At 45.2% G+C, this 13,535-nt stretch overlaps 1 pseudogene; it reads right to left on the bottom strand.

Moving 5' to 3' along the window:
• Positions 1 to 5,682: 5,682 nt before the first annotated feature.
• On the bottom strand, positions 5,683 to 5,783 carry LOC138781819 (U6 spliceosomal RNA; annotated as a pseudogene).
• Between the last annotated feature and the right edge of the window lie 7,752 nt (positions 5,784 to 13,535).

The following is a 13,535-nucleotide window of genomic DNA, read 5'->3' as shown; positions in this document are numbered from 1 at the left end:
TAATAATGCCCCCAGAGGTGCCCCCATGAGATAATAATGCCCCCAGAGGTGCCCCCATGAGATAATAATGCCCCCAGAGGTGCCCCCATATACTAATAATGCCCCCAGAGGTGCCCCCATACACTAATAATGCCCCCAGAGGTGCCCCCATATACTAATAATGCCCCCAGAGGTGCCCCCATACACTAATAATGCCCCCAGAGGTGCCCCCATACACTAATAATGCCCCCAGAGGTGCCCCCATACACTAATAATGCCCCCAGAGGTGCCCCCATACACTAATAATGCCCCCAGAGGTGCCCCTAAAAAAACAAACATCCTACTCACCTAATCCGCGCTGTGGCTGCAGGCAGCAGCTCTTCCTCCTCCTCTTCGGGCTCCATCTTGCGAGCCGCAGGGACGGGACTTCCGGCAGGCGTGATGACGTCACATCATCATGCCTGCCGGAGAGGTCACGTCCCGGCCTCCCATAGGCTGCTGGTATGAAGTGCCGGCAGCCTATGGGAGAGAATACAGGAGGAGGACGCTGACAGGTCCTTCTCCTGTATTCTGATCGCTGCAATGTTCCGCCCGCTCAATGTGCGGGCGGAACATCAAAGCGATCAGTGCATCCCGAGAAGCTGCGCGGCCGCAGCTTCTCGGGATTCTCAAAAACAGGCGGCAAGGGGGGCCGTGCGGGCCCCCCTAGCGTCGCGGATGGGGGGCGGCGGGCCCCCCCCCATGTCTCTTAGGGTCCGGGCCCCATACGGCAGTACCACTTGTACTGCCTTATCGGCGGCCCTGCAACAGAATGGCCGTACAGAAAACTAGGAAAGCTGGGTGATCGGCAGTAGTGGTCAGCAAACCCAAGAGAAAACACAGTATAGTAATTACTAGCAATGGATTTCATATTTCCTTCTCATATCTCAGCATTCCTGCAGCAGCCTGTATCTCAGCTTCCTCATGCCTGCAGCAGCCTGTATCTCAGCTTCCTCATGCCTGCAGCAGCCTGTATCTCAGCTTCATCATGCATGCAGCCTTACCAGGATGAGCTCCATCTCCTCCCTCCAGAACATGACTGTAAGAGCGCCCCCTACCGGCCCGAGGCTCCTCCCCCACTGCGGTTGGTGTACCTGGTGCTGAGCTGTGCAGGGATGGGCACAGTGGTCCATTGTTAGGAGCCCAGGCTGTATGTATGGAGCGCTGATCCCCTCCTCCTGCCTCCTCACAGGAGGATGAGAGAGACATGGTGCCGCCCCCGGCCTGCCACACACTGCCCTCCTGTGGTGGAGGACACTCACTGCAGCTTCTGACAGGACACAGAGACCTGAGGCTGGGAGCTGTGCGGAGTGACATGTCACCTGCTGTAATGTGTAGCGGCCAATAGGGAGGAGGTGATGGCGGGAATACAAGGTCTCGTCCACGCAGCAGCAACAGCACTATCTCTGTAGTGTCCTCCGGCAGAAACACAGCACATCTAACTTCTATTTGTAGTTAGGTGTGCAGTGCATCTCTCTGCCAGAGCGCCCCCTAGCTGGCCGGGAGTGAGGCGCCCTGTGCAAGTGCACAGGTCGCACACCCCAAAGGCCGGCCCTGATGGGAGCCTTCACTTTTTGCAGAGAACACCTACGCACTTCTGACATGTCACTATGACATGTCAGAAGTTTTTAAAAAGGGTAGGTATACTTTAAAATCAGATACTCAGTACCACTAGGTATATCTAAGTGGTCAAACAACGCATTAGGACTGACAGCTGATCACTGGCCGCATGGCTGTTTTTTCTCAGTCAGTGATTGGCTGTCACTGCCTACACAAGTTTGTCTCAGAAGTGGCAGCAGTCAACGGAGGACGGAGCAGGTCAGGAGGACCCCGGGTGTTGCAAGGTTAGAATAGGCTCTTTATTATTTTCCTTATTACTACAGCATAATAGCCAACATTTTTAAGTGCCAGATAAGCCCTTTAACCCCTCCCCACCACATCTGTAATTAGGCCCCCCTGTACCCCCCACATTTGCAATTAAGCCTCCCTGCATCCCACACATGTGCATGTAACAATAACTCTCCAAAATTTCCCCTAAAGCAGTCGGCACTACTGCAGGTTCCTCCCTGTAGGGAAGTATCTATGTTACTAATGCACATACCGGCATCTTATGGGTATGTATGGCAGTATCGTGGATGCACCTGACAGGACCTATGGGCTGCAGTGGTATATGTCTGCAAGCCAGCTGTAGGAAATCACTTGATTTTCTTGGTGGGCCTAAGGGCCCTTTTACACAGAAAGATTATCTGACAGATTATCTGCCAAAGATTTGAAGCCAAAACCAGGAACAGACTATGAACAGAGATCAGGTCATACATGAAAGCCTGAGATTTCTCCTCTTTTCAAATCCAATCCTGGCTTTGGCTTCAAATCTTTGGCAGATAATCTGTCAGATAATCTTTCTGTGTAAAAGGGCCCTTATGCATCGGAGGGCCAGCTGTAGGAAATCATTGAATTACCTCAGCGGGCCAAAAATAATGGCACTGTGGGTCAGAGTTTGACATGTCTGCTCTAGAATCAGTATCCTATGAGATAGTCTCCCTTTTATTAAATATGTAATGTTTATACAGCTGCAAAAACTTTTAATGTAGAACCATGTAAAGGCCTGATAGGGGGTCGTACCCACAAAGTCTTTAAAATCATTCAGTGTGGCTTATGTAGCCTAGCTGAGCAAAAATTAAGAATTTGAGAGGTCTGAAGGAAAAGATCTCATTAGAAGTCTGCCACACTTTTGTCGTTCACATGAAGCAAAAAATATGTAACGCCAGGGGCGTTGCTAGGGTCCTAAAACATCCGGGGCCCGGGCCCTCTGAGTGCCGTCATAAGCGCTTAGCGAAGGAGCCCGATGCAGAAGCTAGTAACCCCAATGACTGCTCAATTAGTCCTGCTCTATTGCCTCCACTCTTAATAACTGTGGCTAAGCAGGCACAGACAGCTCCTTCACAGCTCCCCCTGTACACACAGCCTCTGGGAGGTCTGCCCTAGCTCCTATCCTCTAGGCCAGTGTTTCCCAACCTTTTCTACCTCGGGGAACTCCTACCAGATAACGTTCTACAAAATGCAAAAACCTCATTCAGTGACTCACAGGTGACGTCTTCTTTGATCTGAGTTGTTCTCTTTCCCTTTTCCTCTCCATCCGGCCCAAACCACCATGATGATTTCTTTCAGTTGCAATTCATCTCTTCAGAACCTGCCAGACAAACATCTCAGGCTCTGCACTTTTCCTTCAATTTCCTTCCCTTTTCCCCTCCTATAGGCTCCCATACAGTAGTTATTCCACTACCTGGTGTCAGTGAGTAGGTAGGTAAGTATGTTGCCCCCTGTAGGTAGGATACTCTGCTGTGCCCCCAAATAGTAATAATGTCCAGTGTTGTGCCCTATAGTAACAATGCCTCCTGCTGTATTACCCCACATTGTAAAATGTCCCCCTGCTGTGTACCCTTATATAGTAATAATGCCCTCTGCTGTGCCCTATATAGTTATTATGCCCCCTGCTGTACCCTCCATATAGTAATAATGCACCCTCTGCTGTGCCTCCTATGTAGTAATAATGCCTCCTGCTGTACCCTCCATATAGTAATACCCCCTCTGCTGTGCCTCCTATATAGTAATAATGCGCCTGCTGTACATACCATAGTAATAAAGTTCCCATCCTGCCTGCAATTAACCCGACTGCCATCCCCAAACACACTACCCCACCTGACCCCTTCCACCCACACACACTACCCCACCTCACCTTCTCCACCCACACACACTACCCCACCCGGCCCCCTCTTTTCCCCATGCTTCTCCCCCCCCCCCCCGCTTCTCTCCCCTATGCTTCTCTCCCCAATACTTCTCCCCCCTGCTTTTCTCCCCCATACTTCTTCCCCTTGCTTCTCTCCCCATACTTCTCACCCCTGCTTCTCTCCCCCATACATCTCTTCCCCGTGCTTCTCTTCCCTGCTTCTATCCCCCATACTTCTCCCCTGTGCTTCTCTCCCCTGCTTTTCCCCCCATAATTCTCCCCCCTGCTTCTCTCCTCTGCTTCTCTCCCCCATACTTCTCCCCCCACTTCTCTCTCCCATGCTTCTCCCCCCATATTTCTCCCCCATACTTCTTCCCTGCTTCTCTCCCCCCTGCTTTTCCTCCCATGCTTCTCTCCCCCCATGCTTCTCTCCCCCATGCTTTTCTCCCCCATATGCTTCTCTCCCCCATGCTTCTCTCCCCCATATGCTTCTCTCCACCATGCTTTTCTTCCCCCATATGCTTCTTTCCCCCCATGCTTCTCTCCCCCCATGCTTCTCTCCCCCATATTTTTCTCCCCCCTTGCTTCTCTTCCCCCATATGCTTCTCTCCCCCATGCTTTTCTCCCACATATGCTTCTCTCCCCCATGCTTTTCTCCCCCATATGCTTCTCTCCCCCATGCTTTTCTCCCACATATGCTTCTCTCCCCCAAGCTTTTCTCCCCCATGCTTTTCTCCCACATATGCTTCTCTCCACCATGCTTTTCTTCCCCCTTGCTTCTCTCCCCCATATGCTTTTCTCCCCCATATGCTTCTCTACACCATGCTTTTCTTCCCCCTTGCTTCTCTTCCCCCATGCTTTTCTCCCCCCATGCTTCTCTCCCCCATATGCTTCTCCCCCCATATGCTTCTCTCCCCCATGCTTTTCTCCCACATATGCTTCTCTCCCCCATGCTTTTCTCCCACATATGCTTCTCTCCACCATGCTTTTCTTCCCCCTTGCTTCTCTCCCCCATATGCTTTTCTCCCCCATATGCTTCTCTACACCATGCTTTTCTTCCCCCTTGCTTCTCTTCCCCCCTGCTTTTCTCCCCCCATGCTTCTCTCCCCCATATGCTTCTCCCCCCATATGCTTCTCTCCCCCATGCTTTTCTCCCACATATGCTTCTCTCCCCCATGCTTTTCTCCCACATATGCTTCTCTCCACCATGCTTTTCTTCCCCCTTGCTTCTCTCCCCCATATGCTTTTCTCCCCCATATGCTTCTCTACACCATGCTTTTCTTCCCCCTTGCTTCTCTTCCCCCATGCTTTTCTCCCCCCATGCTTCTCTCCCCCATATGCTTCTCTCCCCCATGCTTCTCTCCCCCATGCTTTTCTCCCCCCATGCTTCTCTCCACCATGCTTTTCTTCCCCCTTGCTTCTCTTCCCCCATGCGCTTTTCTCCCCCATATGCTTCTCTACACCACGCTTTTCTCCCCCCTTGCTCCTCTCCCCCAGATACTTCTCTCCCCCGTGGTCCTCTCCCCCATACCTCTCTTCCCCCATGCTTCTCTCCCCCATGCCTCCTCACCTCCACAGTCACCTCCACCTCACCTCACCTCCACCGAGTTTCACCTACTGGCCGCTCGTAGCGGCCGCCGGATGTGCTGCGCTGCGGCGGGCCGTGGTGTACGCATCCAATCAGCGCGTGCGCCACGGCCCGCCGCAGCGGCCCCGCACTTCCTGTCTCCGTTGGATTGGAGCAGCATGCACGGCGGGCGCTACGGGTGGGCAGTAGATAAGATGAGCAGCTGGCGAGGCGGGCAGCAGCCGCGATCTGCGAGCCAGATGCGGCCATCAAAAGAGCCGCATCTGGCTCGCAAGAGCGGGGCTGAAGAAATCCGGGGCAGCAGGCATTTTATTCGGGGCATGAGCCCCGAATAAAACTGCCTAGCGACGCCACTGTGTAACGCGTTACAAATTTGTGTCATACTTGCATAGGGCTCGTGCTAATCTTCTTTGTGTCATTCCAATTTTAGTATGTGCTGAAAAAGCAAGCACTTCGATGGTGCTCAAAACATCTTGTATTGGATATTTTTATTATTATTATTCGAGACCAGATTTTAATCTGATTATTTTTTGCTTTCCCTTATTACTAATGTGACATGAAAAATATCAGAACTAGGCCACATGTTCTGATTATATCTTACCAGACATTTGTAACTCATGGCATGGCATTTGTGTAACACAATGATTGCAAAGCACCTAAGGGATTAAAATAAAAGATTGACATAAATTGGGCATTGGTGCATTAGGAATACTAAAGGCGTCTTTTATTTTTAGTCATTACTAGACATATGAGAATACTGAGTACATTTTAACAAATGGGTTCTTTAAAAGGATATTCTAGAGAAGATTTTACATTTAAAAGTTCAGGGTGTCGTAAAAAAAGTTATACTCACCTGATCTGGCATTGCCGGTTCCTGCTATCAGGGCTTCCTCTTCTCCGTCCACTACAAGAAATCATTGTAATATAGTGTAAATATAGCTTGTAATCTTCCTTCTTTGAAGAAAAGTACTCCTACCCTTTTCACAGTTAAGGTTCCCATACATCTTATACTTTTGGCTGTCCATATAAGGTGTATGGGGCTCTCCTAAATGACCAGATGATGTCGGCGGAGATAGGGGTCGAATGTTACAGAAAATTATTGACCGACCCCTCTAACAAGCTTCTCCTTGTTCCCTGCTCGCTGCCGCCGCTATTGCAGGGGTGAGAGCCGGGGGTCCAGGCAGCCCATAGGGGATAGCGGCAGTCTGCTGCTTCTGCTCCTATTCCACAGAGCAAAGGCAGCATCTCGTTGGTGTATGAGTCAGCTAATCGTTGCCTTCTACTACACGGAACAATTATAGGCCATATCGGCTGATTTCAGCCGAATACGGCCCATAATCATTCCATGTAATAGGGCCTTCAGGCCTTGGAACAGGAGTTTGAACCTGCTTAGGTGTGTAAAATAGAAACTGATGTAAACTGTCCATAAAAAACGTTCACAGCTCAGCTTCCAGGTGTAATTGGTTGCGTTAGCCATTTTACATCAGTTTTTGTTTGGCACAGTTTCACAAATCTGAGCCACTGCATCACTATCTTACAGTGGGAAAAATATTTTTAATAAAGGTAAATGGGGTACATAAATAAATCAACACATATTATGTCACCAGTACCCCACTGCTGTAGTTTAGATGCTCACTAGGTGCCTGCTGATCTCTACTTCCTACTCCCAACTAGCTACACAAAAATGCCCGGCTTGGCAGAGTGCCACAGAGAATCAGTAAAACAGTATAACAGTAATGAGATTTAAGTAAGGTAACAATTTTTTATTGTTTTTGTGCTAGTATACCACTTAACAAAAAAAAAAAAAAAAAAAAGATTGCTGCAATAAAAATATAGTCATTTTTTTTATTGTTTTTATGCTAGTATACTACTTAACAAAAAAAAAAAAGATTGCTCTCATAAAAATATAGTCACTATAGTCTTTAGTAGCAGACGTCATGTAACAATTTAAGACACATACAGGTCAGAGAAGTAGAAATCCAAAGGCATGTATAAGACAGTCCAGTCAAATCCAAAGTAGCATATACCAAACATTAGAGATGAGAGCAACTCGAGCATACTCGAGTCCGATCGTTCAGCATTTTAATACCGGGGCTCAAGTAGTTTGATGCAGACCTAAGGAGTCAAGGAAAACATGGATGTTGTAGGGCTACAACAGACTATTTCTGCCCGTCCCCCCCACAATCCCCCCCCTTCCCTATTTAAATGCCAAATGTTTAAACTTGAGCATGCTCGAGTTGTGTTCATCTCTAACAAACATCTTAACAAATGACGTACAAGAAAAAGATTGCCAATCTGCCATACTCAAAGTTTCCAGCGCTGCCCCCAAAAAACAGTGGGAACTTTAGGATGTAAAAAAAATAAACAATTTTATGTAAATATTGTAAAAGAAATCACAAAGGTATTACCCATTTCGGGAACACTTTGCCTACATCAGATGCAGTGCATACAGTATAGGGTATAAAAGAGGTTTAAATCACAAAAAAAGGTGCCAACCCTGCCACTTTAACCCCTTAAAAACTGGGCGTATTTTAGTTTTTGCGTTTTCATTTTTTTCTCCTTGTGTATATAAGGCCATAGTAGTTGCATTATTACACCTACGGACCCACATGAGCCCTTATACAGTATTTTGTCACTAATTGTACTTTGCAATGACAGGCTGAATTTTTGCAAAAACGCAATTCTTTTTCTTTGGGGGGGATTCATTTTTACGCCGTGTGTCCTATGGGAAACATGTATAACTTTTATATTATGTGATGGCTCTTAAATAAATAAAACCTTTTACAGAAAATAAACGTTCCTTAAAATCGCTCTATTCCCATGCTTATAGCGCTTTTATCCTTTGGTCTATAGGGCTGTGTAAGGTGTCATTTTTTGCGCCATTAATATGTACTTTCTATTGGTACCTTGATGGCGCATATGCAACTTTTTTATCGTTTTTTTTTATTACAATTTTTCTGCATTTGATGCGGCCAAAAATGCGAAATTTTGCACTTTGGCATTTTTTTGCGCTTACGCCGTTTACCATGCAACATCAGGAATTAAATAAATTAATATTTCGGGCGATTACGCATGGGGCGATACCAAACATGTTTATTTATTTATTTTTATTTATAAAATGGGAAAAGGGGGTGATTTGGACTTTTATTAGGGGAGGGGGTTATTTATTAATAAAAACACTTTATTTTTTTTCCACATACAGTAATTAGAAGCCCCCTGGGGGACTTCTATATACACATCACTGATCTCCCATTGAGATCAATGCTTTGTATATAATAGAGCAATGATCCATCAGATCGGTGCTCTATTATAATGGTCTGCTGCAGAACACATACAGTACATGGATTGCCGAGCCGGGATCAGCGTCATTCCGACGCTGAGCCCCAGCCGGCTCATTAGAATGGATCTCCCCTCTGCGATCGCATCACGGAGGGGGAGATCCCTTACTAGACACCAGGGAGAGGGGCCACATACAGTATTCAAATGCAGCTGTCAGCTTTGACAGCTGCATTTGAATAGTTAATTTGCCGGCCGGTCGGCGACTAAGACCTGTGGTCCCTGGCTCCACATAGCAACCGGGGACCGCGGGCTGCAGAGAGGGCTCACGTCGGGAGCCCTCTCTGATCCCCCTTAACGGCCGCCTGATGGGTATACCCATCATGCATCATTAGGCAGTTAAAGGCACCTTTTTGGTGATTTAAACCTCTTCTATACCATACACTGTATGCACTGTATCTGAGAAAGGTAAAGTGTTCCCGAAACGCATAATACCTGTGTGCATAATTTTATTATTATTATGATATTATTTTCTATTTTTTTATTTTTTTATTCCTGAACGCCCCACTGTTTGGGAGCAGGGCTGGTGGCAACTTTAAGTATGGCAAATAGGCATTTTCTTCCTTCTTTTTTTTTAATTACTGAAGGCATAATGCCTGTACTAATGTTATATACATATTTAATACGTCGACTTAAAAAAATAAATGCCAAATTAATCAAATGTTGGATATTTTACTATATAAACCAGTTCATGAAACACATCAAAGCACTGTTTATGAGAGCAGCTTAAGGGGCCTTTCAATCCAGACACACTCAGTTTATTCATCTGCCCTTAACCTCTTAGGGCCGTATTCCACCAGACAAATATCGTTTAGATTATCGTAAAATCGTTCAAATCTAAATGATAATCGTTCGGTTGAAATGCACTTAACGATTAACGACCGAACAAGAAATCGTTGATCGCTTTATAAGACCTGGACCTATTTTTATCGTTGCTCGTTCGCAAAACGTTTCGCAAATCGTTCGCATTGACTAAGATGTCATTCGGTCGTTCGCAATAGATACGAACACAATAGCGAAGAAATAGCGAAGAAAAAACGATCGCAAATACGATCATAAGTAACGATTATGTTTCCATGGAAATGAGTGAACTTTTTCAGGTCTTTCGCAATAGTGGTCGTTTGAGATCGTTAATTGTTAATGATTATGCGAACGATAATCGTCTGGTGGAATAGGGCCCTTAAGGACGGAGCCAATTTTCGTTTTTGCGTTTTCTTTTTTTCCTCCTTGTGTTTAAAAGACCATAGAACTTGCATTTTTCCACCTAGAAACCCACATGAGCCCTTATTTTTTGCGTCACTAATTGTACTTTGCAATGACAGGCTGAATTTTTGTATAAAGTACACTGCGAAACCAGCAAAAAATTCAATGTGTGGTTAAATTGAACAAAAAAAGAAATTTTTTTTTATTTAGGGTTTTTTTGTTTTTACGCCATTCGCCCTGGGTAAAACTAACTTGTTATCCATGTTCCTCAAGTCGGTACGATTACAACGATATATAAAATGTATCACATTTATAATATCTGATGGCTTGTAAAAAATTCAAACCATTGTTAACAAATATATGTTCCTTAAAATCGCTCCATTCCCAGGCTTATAGCGCTTTTATCCTTTGGTCTATGGGGCTGTGTGAGGTGTCAATTTTTACGCCATGATGTTTACTTTCTATCGGCGCATATACAACTTTTTGATCGCTTTTTATTAAAAAATTTTCTGGATTTGATGCGACTAAAAATGCGCAATTTTTCACTTTGGTATTTTTTTTCGCTTACGCCATTTACCGTACGAGATCATTAATGTGATTAATTAATAGTTCGGGCGATTACGCACGCGGCGATAGAAAACATGTTTATTTATTTATTTATTTACTTTTATTTAAAACATGGGAAAAGGGGGGTGATTCTGACTTTTATTAGGGGAGGGGGCTTTTTACTAATAACAACACTTTTTTTTTTTTTTTTTTTTACACTTATACTAGAAGCCTCCCTGGGGGACGTCTAGTATAAGTATTCTGATCTCTCATTGAGATCTTTGCTGTATAGTTATACAGCAAAGATCAATGAGATCGGCACTCGGATGTATTCGGCTGCTGCAGCCGAAAGCATCCGAGTGCCGAGCCGGGTTCAGCGCCATTTTGGCGGAGACACCGGCCAGAGCAGGATGTGTGGATCGCTCCTCCGGGACAACTTCCACCCCACTAGACACCAGGCAAGTGCTGCATCGGGTAATCGGATGCAGCTGTCATCTTTGACAGCTGCATCTGATTACTGTATTAGACCGCTAATACCCGCGGTCCCGGGCTACACGCGGCACCCAGGACCGTGGCGGTTCAGAGCAGGGTCGCCGCGCGGCCCCGCTCTGAACACCTCTTGCGGGCGCATGACGTATGGGTACGTCATGCGTCCTTAAGAGGTTAAAAGGGACTTGTCAGCAAAAATAAAATAGGATGCATACTGGCGTCATGCTAATATGAATAATACACTGCAAAACAAAATTATTACAGTTTATAATATGAGCAATGAAGTCCAACATGGTCTCTACAAGTCCCTTAAGACGAAGGGGGGTTGTGCTACTCCTTTGCAGTCACTGCAAGGCGAAACCATTACCCCAAAAGTTCTATAAAGGAAGATGTTAACCCACCCTAAAATAAAAAAAAATAAAAAAAAAACAGGCCTTCACACAAAAAAAGGAATGGCTTTAACCCCTTCAAGACAGAGCCCTTTGATGCACAAAAGTCCAGGTCAAATTAATGCAATGTTCCTCTCCGCTTTCTAAATGCCATAGCGCTTTTACTTTTCCACCTACAGTGTCGGTTGAGGTGTCATTTTTTGCGCCATGATCTCTAGTTTTTATTAATAACATATTGATGTAACAGAAAAATTGTGATCACTTTTTAATTTTTTTTCCTACTGCACTGGGCATATGCAGTAGGAACATATATACAGATTACTGATGGGAAGGGGTTAAGAATATGGTGACATAAAAACACATTTTTAAAGAGGAAATTTTTAAAGGTGGTTTTATTGTGCTATTAAACACAAAAAGACATAAAGCATACAAAAGTGTGAGAATACACTTAACATGTCACTAATGCCACATCAAAAATTGCAGATCTGCTATATTTTGTCCCCAATTAGTACATTATACATATGCCAAATTGGTGCCATTGAATAATACAAAAAACACATTAAAAAAATAAATAAATAAATAAAAAATATATTTACTGGCCCAGATGTACAAAGGTGTCTGGGCCAGAATTCTGTCCAAAAAGTGGCGCACAGGACTTCTCTCCAAATTTTCTATGCGTTTTAGAGACTAAAGAGACAAGTTTCCTTCCTATTCTGAAAAAGGGGTGCAACGCATAAGATATGATGCTATGTGGCAAACAATGTACCAAAATTGGGCTCAACATTCTTTCATAGTTTAAGTAACCTGATAGTTGGACTAAACTTATAGTACTCAGCCTTCAGATGTGGCTGAAACAAACAGCCTGCAATACACTGATAAATCTGGTGCACTTGTACACTGTCTATTCTAAGGCCCCTAGTACATGGCGCAATAACCGACCGAATTGGGCTGATTCGGCTGATTATTGCTCTGTGTAATAGGGGTCTTAGAGAAGACAGTGTCAGGGGCGGAACCAGAAAGGGCTGGGCCCTACAGCAAACTTTTGATTGCCCCCCCCCCCCCCTATTCCACTGTAGGAAATCCCCCTGTTAGTTAAGCCTCAGCCCAGTAGATAGCATACCTTAGGCATCTCCCCAGGTATTCCCCCTAGTAGATAATGCCCCCCATGGTAGATATCTCCCTTAGTGCCCCCATGGTAGGCATCTCTCCAGGTATCCCCCCATAGATTCTGTCCCGCAAAATAGGCTTCTCCCCTACTATACTACCCCCTAGTACATAGTGTCCTTCATGATAGGTATCTCCCTTGGTAGTATGATGACAGCTCAGGAGACCCAGTGTATTGCAGGGATGGGCTCCCTAATGTGGTGGGCCCCATAACAGCCGCTATAGCTGCTATGGTGGTAGTTACGCCCCTGAACAGTGTACAAGTGCACCAGATTTATCAGTGTATGGCTCCATGTAGTAGGGACAATGTTCAGTCGATTAAAAAAATCATTGGTTGATCATTTTTCTTTAGGTCCAGACCTAAAATCATTGGGTGTCAGGCGCACATTGTAACGGTAATAGTGACGTGCGGCTGACGACTATAGTATAAAATAATAAAGTATTAACTTACCTTACCATGTTCCCTGGTGTCCTCGGGCATTCCCTGGCCTCTGCAGCTCTACCTTCTGCTCCCTAGTATACTGACAGGCTGTGGCTGCTCAGCAAACCTAGGGAGTCTGGAAAAACATGGATACAGCCTGTGGCTTCCTAGGGCTACAACATTTTATTTCTGACCCTTATATTCAAATCATCAGCCATCAGCCGAACACCACTATTACATGTTACAATGTGTGCCGACACCCAATGATTTTAGTTCTGGACGTAAAAAAACGATCAGCCGATGACTGTTTCAGTGACTGAATGTTCTCCCTACTACGCATATCAATACACTGATAAATCTGGTGTACTTGTATTATGCATTTCAGGAACATTTTCCCTTTCTCAGACTTGAGGATTTCAGTAATAGAAAAAAAAAATGCCTATTGGCCATACTTAAAGTTGCTACCCGCCCTGCTCCCAAAACAGTTGGATGTTCAGGATTTAAAAAAAAAAAAGAATGTAAAATAATGCACACAGGTAGGTTTCAGGAACACTTTCCCTTTCTCAGATAAAGTACATAGAGTGTAGGGTAAAAAAGAGGTTTAAATCACAAAAAAAGGCACCTTTTTTGTGATTAAAACCTCTTCTATACCCT

The sequence above is a fragment of the Dendropsophus ebraccatus genome, chromosome 1 (assembly GCF_027789765.1).
Source record: "Dendropsophus ebraccatus isolate aDenEbr1 chromosome 1, aDenEbr1.pat, whole genome shotgun sequence".
NCBI lineage: Eukaryota > Metazoa > Chordata > Amphibia > Anura > Hylidae > Dendropsophus > Dendropsophus ebraccatus.
This window is presented reverse-complemented; position numbering and strand designations above follow the sequence as displayed.